Source organism: Hippoglossus hippoglossus, chromosome 18 (assembly GCF_009819705.1).
Source record: "Hippoglossus hippoglossus isolate fHipHip1 chromosome 18, fHipHip1.pri, whole genome shotgun sequence".
In the NCBI taxonomy this organism is placed as follows: Eukaryota; Metazoa; Chordata; class Actinopteri; order Pleuronectiformes; family Pleuronectidae; genus Hippoglossus; species Hippoglossus hippoglossus.
In genome coordinates this window covers 16,099,059-16,116,178 of record NC_047168.1, presented here as the reverse complement: position 1 = coordinate 16,116,178, position 17,120 = coordinate 16,099,059, and the positions used below count along the sequence as shown (strand labels likewise).

Sequence of the window (17,120 nt, the reverse complement as noted above, 5' to 3'; positions counted from 1 at the left end):
TGTGGCTTTGTAAATTCAGAAGTGGGGTGCAGACGTCTTTCAGTTTCTTCTCTGCAGACTTGTGGCCCAGGTGCTTGACTTCCTGCCGTGGGCTCCACATTTTGATATGCGGAGGCACAACGTGTTTGATCACCAATTCTTCTCCTTGAGCAGCTTGAATCTCAGTTTTCAGATCTACTTTCCGTCACACATTGCTAATGCGCACGCTCAGGGGGCTGCTATCTCTGGGGCGCCCCTCTCCCTCCCCCCTGTAGCTCTCTTCTAGTCTCATCTTCCTCCAGGTCCGTCCCGTCCTCCTTGCTGCCGACGACAACGGGACGCCTGCGTCGGCAGGCTCGGCGGGCAGGGCCGGCTTGATGAAGAGTGGGGATTGGGTTTTGGCCACTTTTTCAAAGAAGGCAAAATCAGCCACGTACTTTCCCGAGGGGGACAGGGACACGACGGGGGGGAACTCGTAGCCCCAGAGGATCTCGTCGGGAAGGTAGGATGTTCGAACCTGGCAGGTGGCGGAGAGGTCGGCTCGACGGTGGCGCTCAGGATCACCAGCAGCTCAAAGTCAGCGAGCTCCGGGTCTGTCCAGCCACCACCTGGAGGACAGAGGAGGCCTGATATTATTTTCCAAAGCCAACCAAATGCTTTCAGTTCGTCCCGTCATGGTTTTTAATACAGTTAAGTACTAAAAACTAATTTCACAGAGTCTTATCCCTGAAACTCAATCAAGCCAAATTAAACACACTCATAGAAACCAGTTCCCTGAATATGTCTGATCTTCTCTTGCAGATCCAGGAGTTATTCATTTCGACCTCGGCCCTCGGCCCCTCCCTTTGTTTGAGTAATCTTTCTAATAAACGCACAAAGGTGAAAAGAATGGTGAGGCAGCGATGAGGTAACTCTTCATTAGACTGAAGGCAAAGTAAAGTGTCAGTAACAAACTACAGACACTTCCTCAAGTAGGCCTCGACAGGCGCAGCCTCGACAGGCGCAGACACATCGTCTGAAGCATGAGGTGGCCGGGTCACTTTAAACTACATCAACATATTCAGATACATTTAGAATCATCACTCATATTGAAAAGCTCATCATTCTTTTGTTCTTTTTCTCTACATAATGCAGCACAGTGTTTATGGAACATGGAACTCAAACCATGTTCTGATGCCCCTGGAAATACATATTAGAACTAATATCATCGGGTCTATGGTCGGGGGGGGTAACACCACACAGCAATATCATCTGTGAGGTGTGTGACGAGTTTGTGAGTTTGTTAGAGTTCAGACTGTAGTTGATTAAAATCAGTTGGGGAAAGACACACACTCGTGCACAGAGGCACATGCACATCCTGACATTTCCAAAACATAAAACTCCCCACTTACAAACTGACTCCAACACACACACACACACACACACACACACACACACACACACACACACACACACACACACACACACGTGATCAGAAGAAGAAGAAGAACAACAACAACAACAACAACAACAACAACAACAAGAGAGGGGGAAACAGGAGGAGGGGACGTGAGAGAAAGAAAGAAAGAAAAACAACAAAAGAGGAGGGACTCGCCCTCTTTGTGTAAACACACGCACACACACACACACACACACACACACACACACACACACACACACACACACACACACACACACACACACACACACACACACACACACACACGTGATCAGAAGAAGAAGAAGAAGAACAACAACAACAACAACAAGAGAGGGGGAAACAGGAGGAGGGGACGTGAGAGAAAGAAAGAAAGAAAAACAACAAAAGAGGAGGGACTCGCCCTCTTTGTGTAAACACACACACACACACACACACACACACACACACACACACACACACACACACACACACAGCAAACGTAAGCTCATATCTGAAATATCAACACACAAGCAAAGTAAAAGCTGCCGCCGGAGATGCTTTAAATGTTTTGTGTAGTTTTCATGCGTCAACACACAGCACCCGTAACACAAAGGACACACAAGAAGACATATGCACTCAAACAAGCGCACACCTGCGTCAACAGGCCCCAGTCAGAATGCAGTCATCTGTCCAAACAGTCCTTACCCTAACCCAGACCCAGTCCCGCTCCCACCGGGGCACAAACACCACGTTTCGCAACCACTTGTGCAAACTGCGACACAAACGTGTTGAGGGATCCTGTGTTTGGGCTCTTTGGAGCTGGGGATCCATCTGCTTTCCTGTCCCAGCAGCGAAGCAGCCGGGCTCTGGACATGTCATGGACATGGACATGTCATGGACATGCTCTCGGGCTGGACATGTCTCACTTAAATCTCTTTTCATGATTTACAGACGATGAGTCCTGATGACTGTGCTGCTGCTCTTCCTCTAGCGCCGACAGCCATTTCAGATTTGTCTCTTTGAGGGAAATATCTAAGCTGTGAGTTGGATTGTTGTCAGAAGAGGTTGGTTGGTTAGTTGGTTGTTTAGTTAGTTAGTTAGTTAGTTGGTTGGTTGGTTAGTTAGTTGGTTGTTTAGTTAGTTGGTTGTTTAGTTAGTTAGTTAGTTAGTTAGTTAGTTAGTTAGTTAGTTAGTTAGTTAGTTTGTTAGTTGGTTGGTTGGTTGGTTGGTTGGTTGTTTAGTTAGTCAGTTAGTCAGTTAGTTAGTTGGTTGGTTGGTTAGTTAGTTGGTTGTTTAGTTAGTCAGTTAGTTAGTTGGTTAGTTGGTTGGTTGGTTGGTTGGTTGGTTGGTTGGTTGGCTGTTTAGCAGGATTTCACAAAAACTACAGGACAGATTTCTGTGTCAGTCAGATCGATCATTGTTTGGGACGTTTCTCCAGCAGCTCACCTGATTTCCCCCCCCCCCCCTGTTTCTGATCCCATCATCAGCTTCATCAGCACAGTACCTGCCGTGAGATTTGTCATTGTGACTTCCTGCCGCTGTGTTTGTGCCTTTGCTTCGTATCCTGTTGACACTGACTGGGTTTTTAAACTTCCTGCCTGTTTGATTCTCTTTCAACTGACAGACATCATCAAGGGTTGTTGATCACTCAGCGCGACAGGAAATACATTTTTATTGGCCGCATTTTTTACAAGGCGCATTTTTATCTTCACAATCGTGTGTGTGCGTGTCTGTGTATTTGTGTATTTGTGTGTGTGTGTGTGTGTGTGTGTGTGTGTGTGTGTGTGTGTGTGTGTGTGTGTGTGTGTGTGTGTGTGTGTGTGTGTGAGATGCAGGACTATACAGGAAACAGCTGATGTTCTGGCTCAGAGGGTTTGAACAGCCTTCACATGAATGAATGTCTTCGGACTTGATACCAGGAGGTCAGCCGTTCACACCTCTGTGGATTTCAGTGCATGTCTGAAAGTCTCCACGCTGTCCTGCCACGCTGACTCAATGCCTCATGGTCACACAATGTCAAGGAGATTCACACTCTGTTGCACTGGAAGCCTGAATTCATTGGTCCTATAGAGCTGTTCTCTGCTGGAGCGTCAACATAGTGCATGTCCTGAACACAAAGAGATAAAGTGGAGGTTTGCAGGGGCTCTAACGCTCCGTCAGCTGAACCAGTTGGTGCAGGATCCTGCTCCAGTGGGAATGAACTCAGCTTGGGCAGAATTCAGCATCGTGGATTACGTCACGAGCACTTCAAAGCCACCATGTCTGGATTCATGGAAGGAAACGACCCAAAAAGTAGCTACTGTCAGTAGGAACTAGTGACTGGAACCAGCTCTAGTACTGTAGCACTAGAGCTGGTTCCAACATGAGGGTGATCTGAAAGTGTCCCCTGATCAAGCTGCACCATACTTCACACACTCATAGATATCAGTTCCCTGAATGAGAGTTTTTCATCAAAATCCATGAATTATTCTCTGGGACGTCAGTAAAAATGTCCCTGATCCCTGACCCATACCTCATTCTTCCACCAAGTTTCCTGGAAATCCATTCACTTGTTTTTGAGTAATCTTGCTTCCAAACACAAACCAACCAACCAACAAACGGACAGGGGTGGAAACATAACCTCCCTGGCAGAGGTAATGACCTGAAGCTCAAGGTCCACGACAGAGAGGCCGGACACAGAGGGGACTGAAGGGGAACTGGAGGGAAGACAGTGATAAAGACGTGAAGAGAAAGAGGAAATGGAGCGATAATAACAAACAGAGAAACTCAAGTGTGTCAAGTGAGGACAAGAAGGAAATGAGTAGCGTTGGTTTGAAGGACCCAGGGATGTGAAGCTTCCAGCTGTAAGTGGATCTGTGCAGGCTTCGTGTCAGCACCCCAGACTGTACAGCTTTGTGCTCTAATGAGGGGTGTCTCTGGCGTTCTCTCTCACACACATTCCAGCCAGAGAAACCCTCTCCTCCAGAGTCCGACCAGCCCAGCGCTGGGCAGCGAGAGGCCACCGAGCGTACAGCACATGACCGTGAATACCAACACACCTACATACACATACTGCTTATACTTAGTATGAGACTCAAGAGACTCTGTACGGGACGAGGATGTAGGTGAGAGGCAGGGGGGAGCAGAGCAGACCATGGAGAGGGGTGGGGTGGGAGGAGGGCAGCATTGATTTCCAGGACTTGCATATTGGAGCAGAAACAACCAAGGTCCCTGATTGCATCAACTCAGATATACCTTTTGCTGCCCAGGCTCTGAGAGGGCTGTTGTCGTCGATGATGTGGTAGAAGGTCAGCGGGATGATGAGGAAGGGGCTGTCGCTGGACGTGTCCACCTGAAAAGGCACATTGCGCTGGTCCAGCCGCACCGTCTCGCCCTCCTTTGTCAGAGACGTCTGAAGCAACTTCCCCGTCACCTGGGAGCCAAGATGGAGTCAGTACATGAAGCCAAGAGGGAGCAGAAGGCATCCTGTAACCAAAAGGCCCCAGGTTTAATACCTGAAGTGGCCAAGATCTCCATCAGTAGGGATGTGTTCTCAGGCAACGCGCTTACTTTAATATACGTCCTTTCAGAAATGCTGTGACAGTTTGGCAAGCATGCAAATTATTATCATTCAATCAATGTGACTGTGATTTCCCGGCCAAACACGCAGGTTTTAAATCACTGAATATGAATACTATTGAATATGCAAATAACAAAATCTTAACAGCTACAAAAAGGTGCTTTTGTCCCATTACCTGGCAACCTAACAGCAGGCTTTTGCGCATGTTGGCCACTCGGATCATGAGGCAGGGACGACCCTCGTGATTAGACACGACAGCATGTTGACTGAACTTCACCGTCTCGCCTCTTTTCTTGGGACGAGCCACCTGCAAGCGGAGGGGAAGCTGTTGAAGTCTGGATAAGATTGATATTTAATGATGTAAACATCGACTGCAATGTCCCCAGCTGATCAGAACTGTGTAATATACTAGTTATTACACTAGAGATACTTTAAAGGAAGAACAACTTGGTTTTCTGTGAAATAAATCGCTTGCTGTACTTGAACCTGCAATTCCTGTGTTTAAATCACTGGAATCTACAAATTACAGAAGGATATGTCTGATATTTCACACCCCTGGTGGTCGAGTGTGGTGCAAGACAATAAGACAATAATCACATTTTTCTAACTACCTTCGCAAGGAAGGTGCCGGTGATGAAGATCTCCATCACCATGGTGATGACCAGCTGAAAAATGAGCAGGACGATGGCGGCAGGACACTCCTCTGTGATGCACCGGAAACCATAGCCTATTGTGGTCTGGGACTCCAGGGAGAAGAGGAAAGCCCCGGTCAGGGTCTTCACCTCCATCACACAGGGGGTGTGGTTGGAGGGGGGGTCAAACTCTGCACAGAGGAAGGGAGACAGAACAGAGGACCATGCATTTGGGGGTAAAAATCAATGTTCTCTTCTGCCAGGTCTTTCTCATGCCCTGTCTGACAAACACTATTCCTATGTGTCCTTCATTGTCTCGTTCACAAAAAACGACTTGTGTACTTTCTCTGTGAAAAGAGGCACAATGAGGCATCAGTGTTTGAGGGGAACCGCGCTGCCGGATGGGAAATGTTGACGTATCGTACCAGAAGCTTAAAATGATCGTATTTTGAGGAAAAGTATTGTACGTGACCAGAGTAGGGATGGCATGCTCAATACTGACGCTCTTATTTTGAAACATAAGACAGATGACGATCACGTTCGTCATCACAAGCATGATTGGCTGAAAAGACGTCATGTGAGAAGAGTAAACAGACGTGATCCAGATTACAACTGACAACACTAAGTGTCAGAAAGGATCAAATAATCGTGCGTCTGGAAACGCTGAGTGGAACAGAGGGGGGGGGGGGGGGGGGGGGGGGGGTGGGGGGCAGACACTGGCTCGTTATAGAGCTTCATATAGACTCTAATGATGAGCCTTGAGTCTGAGTATGTTTTATTATTTCCACACCCTCTGCAGTTCAAATCTATTTCATCCTCCAACAGCCTCCCCCCCCCCCCCTTACCCAGCAGGTCTCCATGCACCAGCGCCACCAGGTACCAAAGCACTCCAAACACGAACCAGGTCCCCGCGAAGGTGGCAGAGAAGAGGAAGAACTTGTAGCGCCACTGCATGTCGAGAAAGGTTGTCCAGAGGTCGCGGAGGTACAGTGCGCCTCTCCCGCTCACGTGCTCGATACGCACGTTGCTTCGTCCGTCTTTGGAGAGGACACGGCGCCTCCTTCGCAGAGCGCTGGTCCCCACAGCGCCTGGTTCCTCTCCACCCGCCCCAGCTCCTCCGGCCGCCCCTGTGGAGCCCAGCAGGGGCTTGGTGATGTCCGTCTGCGTCTGGGAGTGGCATACTTTCTGGGGGGAGGAGCCCTCTGAGGAAGGGGGAGTGGCTGAGGTCATGGCTGGTACTGCAAGGGGTCGGAGACAAAAGAGGAGACCATTAAAAAGACGACAAAGATGGATGACATGATGACTCCATAAAAGTGAAGCCATAGTGTCTGGATCACCCCCTGGAGGCCGGCAGAGGAACACGTCATAAACCCCCCTTCCTCCATGTTAGTTGATGGGACATGGACCAAACTAAAAAGTCAAAGCACACGTCAAGTACATTGTTCTCAAAGATGGTTTCTTTCATTTTAGGTAGTTCTTATTGCACTCATGTTTATGCAAATTTTTCTGATAAGTTTGGTTTTAATTTGTAATTTGATGCTCATGATTGACAGCTGAGACCGGCTCGCGATTGGTCGAGCGTGCGTATCGGCGGCACCTAAATACCGCAGCCCCATCGCTTCTATGGCAGCGCTCATATCCAGGTTCCAGGATATTCTGGCTTCATTTCTAAATTGTGGGAGGAAGTGGAGACGCATCATCAATCTTCACATGTAAACTATGGGAAAGAGGATGGCCGACACACAGGTTACAGACTGTGTTACATCAGATGAACAGCAGGGGAGTTGAAATGAAAAGCGGCACAATGTGGGCAAGAGGAAGGAAAAAGAATCACATGAATAAGAACAGTGACAGAGAGGAACATTTGGGAGGGAGATGACGACGAGGATTAGAAGCACATGTAAGGTGGACAGTGTTCTTGCTGACCAGGGTGGTCCATTTAAGCCCCTTCCACTTTTCACTGGAGGCAGCTGGCCTTGTCAAAATAAAAGCCCCCTTTCAGCATGAAGGCACAGCTGCTCTTTCACATTAAAAGCGTGATAATGCTGGCCCGGTCGGTTGCACAAGACGGCTACTGAATCGAGATGAGGAGACACTATTCACTGTTTTCTTCCACTGGTGTCACCCGCTTCCATTTTGCTGACAGCTGTTTTCATGCTGTCCCTTTCACGTTGGGTCATGTTGTCACTCGAGCACAGACCTCAAGTCTGCAGCTGCAGCAGATGTGACACATGAAGATTTGCATTTGGACATTGGAGCCTTTTTACCAAAGGGATGGATGTTTAGGGGGAAGAGGAGAAGGACTAATAGTATTCGTGGGAGCATTTCTTATTGGCTCAGCAGGTGGGATCTTCAACAAGATGATTCCAAAGATGCTCCATCAGTAAACACCTGTGTCCTGTGAATGGATGTTTATGGTATGGGGCTGCTTCTCATGAGGGGTTTGGGTAAAACTCAAGTTCAGTAAGATCTTAATGTTATCACATACACTATATTTGCATCATAGTCTTTATATAAATATGAATGACTCGTCACTTGACCAATCACAATTCAGTCTCAGCTGCCAATCGTGACTTTTCCCCCATTTATATCATCGAAACACGAATTAACACATGGAAGAACCTGACATCAACATCTCTTCAGACAGGCTGGAGCGCAGACTGTGACTCAGACTGTGACTCCCATCATGAATGGTTGAGTTCACTAATGCTCTTGTGACTGGGAGCAAATCCCTGCAGCCGGAATCGGACAAAACTCCTCCCAGACCCGTGGAGCTGTTCATCTGTGTGAGGATGGTGTCGTCGTGAGGCAGTGAAAGTTCGATATGGGTGTGTTGGTGTCAACAGTATATTCAATGAGAAGTCTCCCAGCAGCCCCGGTGCCATCGACACTGTCCCTGTGAACTCTGACAGTTTTACCCTCGTCTTGGCTGCAGTTCTCCTCGTCCTTCCTTTCCCTTCCCTCTCTCGTGCCCTCACTCGCTGTTTGCTAAATGGCCCTTTTGTCTCAATCTGCCTCTGCTTTTCCGCTGCGAATTTAACAAAACCAAAAGACAACACAGCTAAAACAAAAGACCAAGAACCGAGGCGATGTGATACGCTCTGTCCTTTCCTGTCCTGTTTGACCCGTCCCTCTCCTCTCTCCATGCCGGAGCTCACACTGAGTGAATGAATAGAGATCTGTGTTGATGTCTGTGCTGTGAATACTAAGATGTGGCGGGGAAGAGAGCGGGGGGAGGCGGGGTCAAGAGGAGGCCCATTGATTGGTCCATCTCCAGCTGAACTCTGAACCCTGAGGAGCTCCTGCCTACACATACAGTAAACACACACATATAGACCTGTTCAGCAGTTACATTACACAATGCAACCGACTGTCCAGAGGAATGTTTGCAAAGCTCAGACCTCACACACAACATCTACCAGCTGATTGCACATATTTATATTCATTCATTCACAATGCTGACGTTAGTCTTTATTCTTCTTATTGTCAATCACATGAAAGACAAAACCAACAAGTCTCAGAACCTCCACACGTATCTCTGGTCTTCTGTTGGCAGGAGACCAGACCGTCTCATTTGGGTTCGGCCTAAAACATGCGAGTCCTCAGAAGGATGCGTTATTTAACAAGTGGAGATGCAGCTACGTTATACTGTCATAATAATCCATCAAATACCTTCTTAGTGATTATAAACGGGGAAATGTCACCAAACAAAGTTGTATCAATATCAATCGTGGAGTCGGTCGGCTGTCGTCAGATGAAGAATTGGAATCTGGGAGCAACGGACAATATTTCTTCGATATCTGGGTCAAAACTCCATCTTCCATTGACCGCACATGGTTTACAGTCAGTCTGTTTTACCTGTGGGCAACCACAGCCTCCTCAAACCTGAACCACAAGGCTGCCGGCAGCAGAACCCTGTCCCTGGCCTGCAGACCTGTCTATCAAGACTAAATCTATATGAGCTGAAGCAATAATTGTGAAGTGCGTCCGTCTGTCTGACAGTGATATTGATGGATTCCCTCCCTTGACAATGACTTTTTCCCCCTGGCTGAAACAACCACACAGGAGGTCAGGATCTCTTCCTCTCCGTCCGGCTCTCCGTCCCTCTCCTTCCCCGTGTCCCCAGTTCACAAGAATCCTTTGTTTACGAGGAGATGAAAGGGACAAAAGCCACCATTGAAAAATACGACTGGGTGAGCGAGTGAGAGAGAGAGAGAGAGAGAGAGCGAGTTAGACGGCGAGAGGAGAGCACGACGGAGTGTTGACGTGTGTGTGTGTGTGTGTAGGGGTTGTGTTAGCGCGGTGTGTGTCTGTGACTGTGTTTGATCGTGTGTGAGTATGTGGTGCTCGACGCGGTGAGGGGGCAGAGATGGCGGGGGGGCAGAAGAGAGAGAGAATAATTGGTTTTGAGGGGAGGATTGAGAGAGAATGGAGCATCGGGTGACAGAAGGAGAGAAAGGGGAAGGCTGAGAGGAATGGACGGTGGAGGAGAGAGGACGGGGTTTGGGGAGTGAAGGTGGAGGAAGCAGGCGGGGGACAAAAGACAGTCATTAGTATTCCAGAGGAGAGAGTAATCCCTTCCACTTGGCAGCTCCTGTCCAGCGTCCACATCCACAGAGACACCCCAGCAGCCTGTCCACTGCACTGAAAGGCCTCAGTACAACACAGCTTCATGGCTGTGACCACTGTCCCCTGGACGGAGAGTCCCACATCCCCACAGGCAGGACGAGGCAGGACGAGGCAGGACGAGGCAGGACGAGGCAGGACGGCATCTGCTCGGCCAACGCAACCCGCCTCAACCACAAGCCAAACTGAGAAGCTCACCCTGCCTCGCCACTGAGCTGCTGTCGAGTCAAAGTCCCAGCGAATTAGTTCATTCAGAGCAATTTGACGTAAAAGCACAGGATATTAACCACGGCCGTCAGGGGCGGGTGAGGCCACAGAAGGAAGTGCTCCAGGTTTACCAGCAGGTTTCTGTGATGGATGTGTGGAGAACCACGTGTCTCTAAAACTATTTATCTCTGAATCATCAACATTTCACAACCTAAGAAAAACTTCCCTGGTTTCTGCTTCACTTTGCTTCATTTCAGGAAATCCAAGGATCCCTTGAACCCGATGTGACCAAACGAGCGTCGTGGCCAGTTTAAGTGAAAGTTGAGGGTTCAGGTTTGATTTTGTATCGATAATAATCAAATTCTAAGGTCTATCTTATGTTTTACCCTCTTTAAAACTGTGCGGATGTATTTTGGGTCACTTGGACTCAGTGGAACATGCTAAGTCGTAGCCTGTCGCTATAAAGAGTGAGCCACAATAATCATGGGGCGAGGCCACTTTTCAAACCGTCACTGGTCTGCACACAACTTGCATCTTCTTCAAATTCCCTCAGTCAGCCAATCGTTGTGCCAAGTGAGCATGATTGGCAGATTGTTGCTTTCGGGGGGGTCACAGACATGTTGTCAGACGTAACAACACTAATGTCTGAAAGGTGAAGTGTCAGGAGCTGTTTGACCATCGGAACTTCCCCTGAACCTTTTATTTCATCTGTTGCATGAATCCTCGAATGTTCAAGACAACAATAATTGATCATTTAATCCAACAGCCCAATGGGAATCACAGTGGTTGTATGTAAATTCTGTCTCAGGAGGCTGTAACTGAGGTCACTGAGCCCCTAATGAGGCCTTTGCCACTCGCTTTCTGCCTCAAGCTTTAGCATTTCAGAGGTGTGTCTATCATGTATCATGTGTTTGACTTGGTTCAATGCAGGGGCCCCCGGGTCCCTTCTGCCCGGGGCCCCCAAAGTTACATAATTTACCTTAATGTGGATTTCACAGCAACAACAGGAAGTGAAAGTGAGCCGTAACCATGGCGATCGGACATTTGTCTCAATGGCTGTGTGCGTCCAGCAGAGTGTCCAACACAAATCCAACACTTCCTCGGCCCAGAACTGCTCGTGGAAGACTTACGACTTTGAGCTGAATGAAACAACGGAAAGCGGCTGTTGGCCGCCGGCCGGTGATTTAACTTCTACCGTCTTCACCGAGTCGGTCGAAGTCTCTCTGCTGTGAATCTGACTGTTCTACGACTGTTGTGGTTCTGGGGAGGATTTCTCCGCTTGTCTTTCTACTGAGTCTCTCTGGACTTGGAGGGAAAACACCATTCACACACACATGTGCTGCTACGAGCTCGTTCAGCGACTTCTCAAATCGCCCAAACAATCTTTTGACCTGTTTTGTATTTCAGTATTTGAATAAAATCTTGATTTAATCAGGTATTCTCATTGAGATCAACTAACACCTAAGACCAGAAGACAGCAAATCAACACAACACAACAGAGTTAGTAAATTAAAGCAACACACGGGGGACATGAAATATCATGAAAAACATCAGATAACTAAGATTTCAAATCACCAAGGGGGATGTTAAACATATTGCAGAATATAAAAAGAGCATAATTACATCTTCATGAATAAATAACATAAGATTGTTTCTTCCTGACAACATTAACCATAATGTTAGAAATTATATTTATTATAAATATTCATGCATGTAGGATATGGAAACTTAATTTGGCGAAATGTAAAAAAAAACTATTTCAAAGATAATTTTTCCACTAAAACAGACAGAATATGAGTCCTTAAGTAAATTTACACAAAGATACAAGTTGAAAAGATGATTATAACACAAGTAATAAACAGATCTACACATGACTTCTGTATTTTGAGGTAAAATTCCTGTGATACTTTAATGATAAGAAGCAAATAGCTGCAAAAGACACATGAGACCTTGAATGTAAAATGTTTTGTGAGTCTTACCTTTCTGAAGAGCAGCTGGGGAACGTGAAGACTTAGATCATTTCACCGATCAGCAAACATGTGAAGAAACACGTTCAAGCTTCTTTTTTTCACGTCTGTCTTGTGCAAAAAGTAAAGTGATGTCAGGGATTTGACCTTGTTGACGACAGGTTTTACATCACTCCCACCGTGACATCACATTGTTTGCTCTTAGCTTTTCGTTCGTAGTCCTTCTACGTTGTCGTCATCCTTTATTTTAAAAGAAAAAGAAAACCTCCCTGGAAACAAGAAAAGCAGGAACGGCCCGTTGAGGAGAGGCCTGGACGAGCCAGCGGTCAGTCAGTGTCTCCCAGCACACTGGTACTGGTGGCACCGGTTCTGGCTCTCTGTTACTGGGTCATTATGTAATCAGATGAGCACAGTTTGCACTTCTTCGTCCTGCACGTGAAGCAGAGAGGGAGTCCAGTGTGTGTCTGAAGTTAAAGAAGCCTGCGCTGTCCACTCCTCCAGGACCCCCCCCTGCATGCCTCTCTTTATAAGCCCACCAGTATTCAGCCGGCCGCTGTTTCACGACATTTTTAATTCATTAATTCAACTCTCCTCCCAGCTTCTCCTCCTACCCTCCCTCTCCGCGTCGCTCCCCGACTGTACTCTATAAATGGGCCTCTTTGTTGCGAGGCCTCCTCCGCTGTTTCAGCCTTGTCAACTTTCTCATGTAAATGTTTGATGGTCATAAGATACAAGCCTGGAAGTTGCTGCATAAAACGGAGGTTTTTACAAATCAAAGAAAAGCCCCCGGCTCTGTTCTGGAGCACTTGGCTTCTTGCAGTGTTGCGTTGGCCACGCAGTTTGCAGTGGATAATGTCGCTGCATCTCTGTGAGGCTGTGCCACGTCCGCCTGCTCGCTGCAGTGCACATGGTCCTGCTGTGAATGGACAAATTCATTCAGTAACAAACATTTCACCACAACACTGGCGCTGAGGCTGTGACATGTTTTGTCACATAAAAGTGGCCGTACAGTATATTTACTCAATTTCAGAGGTTGCACTTTTTACCAAAGTTTAGGCTGCAGACTTCAGATTGGCTGAGTCGTTGAGCTCCACCTCAATCCGCTGCGACAAAGACTCCAAACAAAGATGGACGACGCGTCTCCGCTTCCTTCCAGGTCCAGAAACGAACACATCGCCATTTTGCACATTTGGAGCCAGAGTCTGCACCGTAGCGATCGGGGATTGAGTCGCGGTATCACGGTAAGAACTACCCGGACTACCCAAACTTGATGTTCGGTCCATGTCCCATCTCCTAACACGGAGGAGGCAGGATCTATGACCTATACTGCAGCCGGCCACAAGGGGGCTGAAGTTTCGGCTTCACTTTCAGAGAGCTGTCATGTCGTCCATCTTTACGACCAGTTTATAAAACATCATCGATAACAAGTCCACACTTGATGCACAAGCTCCTAGAGGATTATTATGGGAACAGTGTGGTGATGCAACAGCACAATAACCAGTACAACATGCTGCTATAGAGTGAATCCACTTCTCTATGGGAGCAGTCTAATGAGAGTATTTGAAGTTAGAAGGGTTTTGTGTCGTCCCATCATTCAGCGCTTGGCTTTTTACTTTTTTTGTGTCAGGAGTTAAATTTACCTCACGTTCTTATGAGAGTCCCTTCGCGCATGAATCTGCAGCGGAGACTCGCCGCACAATGAAGCAGGCGCTGCGCGATATGTGGCCCGGCCGGTTTCACACGCACATCAATCTGTGGGGCCCCTCCAACCTGCCACCGGGTGTTGTTCCCCTTCAATGCCCTCTACCATCCCCTTACCGGGAGCACTGGGGCCCTGCGCCCCCGGGGGACTGGATCACATGTGGGTGTAATGAAGGTCAGGGTCCTCCTCGGCTTCCTGGGTCACAAACCTCGACTGAAGGACATCAACCACTGTGAATCCACAGTATTTACATCCCAGAGTATTTAACCTGCTGTGTTTTATACAACAACAGAACCGAAGCAAATTTTTTACAACACGAACTTCTGGTATTCTGGCAATTACATCTACAATTGTGTAAATATAAATTCACTTCTTTCTCTTCTTGAGTTTGTTTGGGCAGAAAAACCCTCGTATAAAGTGTGAGTGGTTGAAGTCCATAGTACAAAGTACTGTGAGTGGCTGAAGTCCATAGTACAAAGTACTGTGAGTGGTTGAAGTCCATAGTACAAAGTACTGTGAGTGGTTGAAGTCCATAGTACAAAGTACTTCTTACAGACTGAATATTTCCCTGTGTCATATCTTACCCACTTTGTTTTCAGTATCTTTGTACGAATGTGACCTCGCTCCACTAACAGAGGCCGAGACCTTCGGCAGAGTTTTAGGAAAACTGTGTCACTGAGGTCAGCGGTCGGGGTGGGGGGGGGGCAGGAAAGAAAAGAGAAGGCAGGGAGATGGGGGGGGGGGGGGGGAGAGTGGATGAGAGACCATGAAAAAGGAGGAAGGAAGGAGAGAGAGAAGCAGTCGGAAGTCAGCATCATGTTTCTATGTCATGAGTGAAGTCGTGAAGTTGACAGAGGACAGTAGATGTGGTCATACTGGTTTCTGACTCCACCTGCTGGTTTCCTGTTGTACACATCTCCAGGGTGATGGCAGAAGATAGATCTAGATCTATACACCGATCTATCTGTGTCTATATCGATCTTTTCTGGTTTTGATGTTGGGCCTATTTGGTCCGTATCTCTGCTCGGAATCAAAATTCATTCATGATTATTTTACTTTATTCTAATTTCACTTATTGATATACTGATCAGCACAGAACATTAAAACCTGTCCCCTCATCTGGTTCACATGGACAATTTGTGTATATTCACATTCTTCACCCACTGGATTCCTACGTATTGAAACCATTTCCTTTTTGAAACGAAAGCATCAGATCGAACATCAAATGCATTTCATGATTCATACCTGATCAAAGGAAACTGTAAATAAAAAATAGAGTGACAGACAAAACAATGAATGAAATGAAGATTTAATTTATTCTTTTAGCTTCAGCATAAACAGACTTCATGTAACATTTAACGTTTTTATTCAGAAATCACAAACAAAACTAATATGAGCTTGGTGTAGGTGTGATTAATGCTGAAGGCCTCTAGAGGTCACTGCTGCTCTCTAAGACGCACGTAGCGTGGATCACTTCAAACTGAAATCAAGTAACACATGAAGCAGGAAGTCATGTGAAGCAGGTCAGGAGTTTTCAAGATTCCATCTTTAACTTTGAAAAACCAGCAGCTCACAACATCTGCTAACATCTGCTAACATCTGCTAACATCTACTGGCGTTGCCGTCTCGTCAGAAGACCTTCGAACGTACAAGAGACGTCCTCCATCTTGTCCTAAGAGACGACCCAGTAACATCACCTCTTCTCTCACTTCCCTCACATAGAGACCAGGATCATTCATATAAACCCAGTTGGAGAGATATACACGTTATCTTTGCTTCAGCTGAGGTGGAAACACGTTTCCTCACCAGTGAGCGAGGCAGAAGATGGTGAGAGAGAAACATGTCAGATGTTTAAACGCCATCAAAGTTTAGTTCTGCAGCAAACGTACGTGAGCTGACACAGAAACAGCAGATCTACGTGTCTGGACCCTGTGAAGCCAGAAATGAGATTAGAACTATTTACAGAAATCCATGCTGCAGCACATTAGATAAATGTGCATTGTGTGTGTGTATGTGTGTGTGTGTGTGTGTGTGTGTGTGTGTGTGTGTGTGTGTGTGTGTGTGGTAACTGTTTCCTCCTGCAGGCTATTTAGTGGTTTATAAGATTATGGTCTATTAAAGAAGTGGTTCTCTGCACCAAAGAAGCAAAAAGCTGGAGTTCACATTTTGAGGAAAGTGTCACTTCAACAGTTTCATACGCGATTTCCAAAAGTCATTTTTTTGTCTTTTTGGTGTGTTTGTACAAAAATAACTCAACAACACATCGACGGAATGTCACCAAAGTTGGTGGGAATGCTACTTGGGATATTATCTCCAAATGTTTATATAGATAACCCCTAACCCCTTAAGCTTATATAGATACAATATATGATCAAAGTATTTTATGAAATGATCTTTTTCTATGCATCAGCCCTTCAAAGCTTTTCCTTTTGTGGTGTTTTAGGATTGAGAAGATGAGGAGTGGGTGAACAGCTCAGAGAACAAACCTTTCTGGAGACTTATCTTCATACGCTCTGGACAACGTGACTTGTTACTGACACGAGAACATTCAGAGAATATCGAGACTTTGCACAATCTTAAAAATCAGGTTTTTGCATATATTGTGACGAGTGAGAAGGTTTATTATTAGAAATAAAATCCAGGAATGTTTTGGAAGCTTTAAACACATTGGGCCCTTGAATCCTTGTCACCTTTCACCAGTTTGTCTTCATATATTTTCCTCTCACAAATCCAGATTGTTTTTATAGAATGGAATCAATCAGAGTCCAGACTGAGCAGGAGCACGAGCTACAGCTTCCAGAATAATTCATTTGTTGACTGATGCAAGTTTGGTGAATATATTAGCGTTTGTTTGCAAACACAAACTGCACTTTGCACACAAAGAGCAGAGCATGGCACCGATGATTGTCTGACCCGACGTGTCACAGTCACTGAAAACGCTTCAACCTTTGGCTTTTCTCCAGCCTTCGGGCAGCTGGTTTTCCCAGCGTTATCTTTACGGTGATAAGCCTTCTGCAGGTTATGTAAAACACTTTTCAGAATATACATT

The 17,120-nt window shown here is 46.6% G+C and overlaps 1 pseudogene; it reads right to left on the bottom strand.

Moving 5' to 3' along the window:
- Nucleotides 1-184: 184 nt before the first annotated feature.
- On the bottom strand, nucleotides 185-12,905 carry LOC117779112 (annotated as a pseudogene).
- Between the last annotated feature and the right edge of the window lie 4,215 nt (nucleotides 12,906-17,120).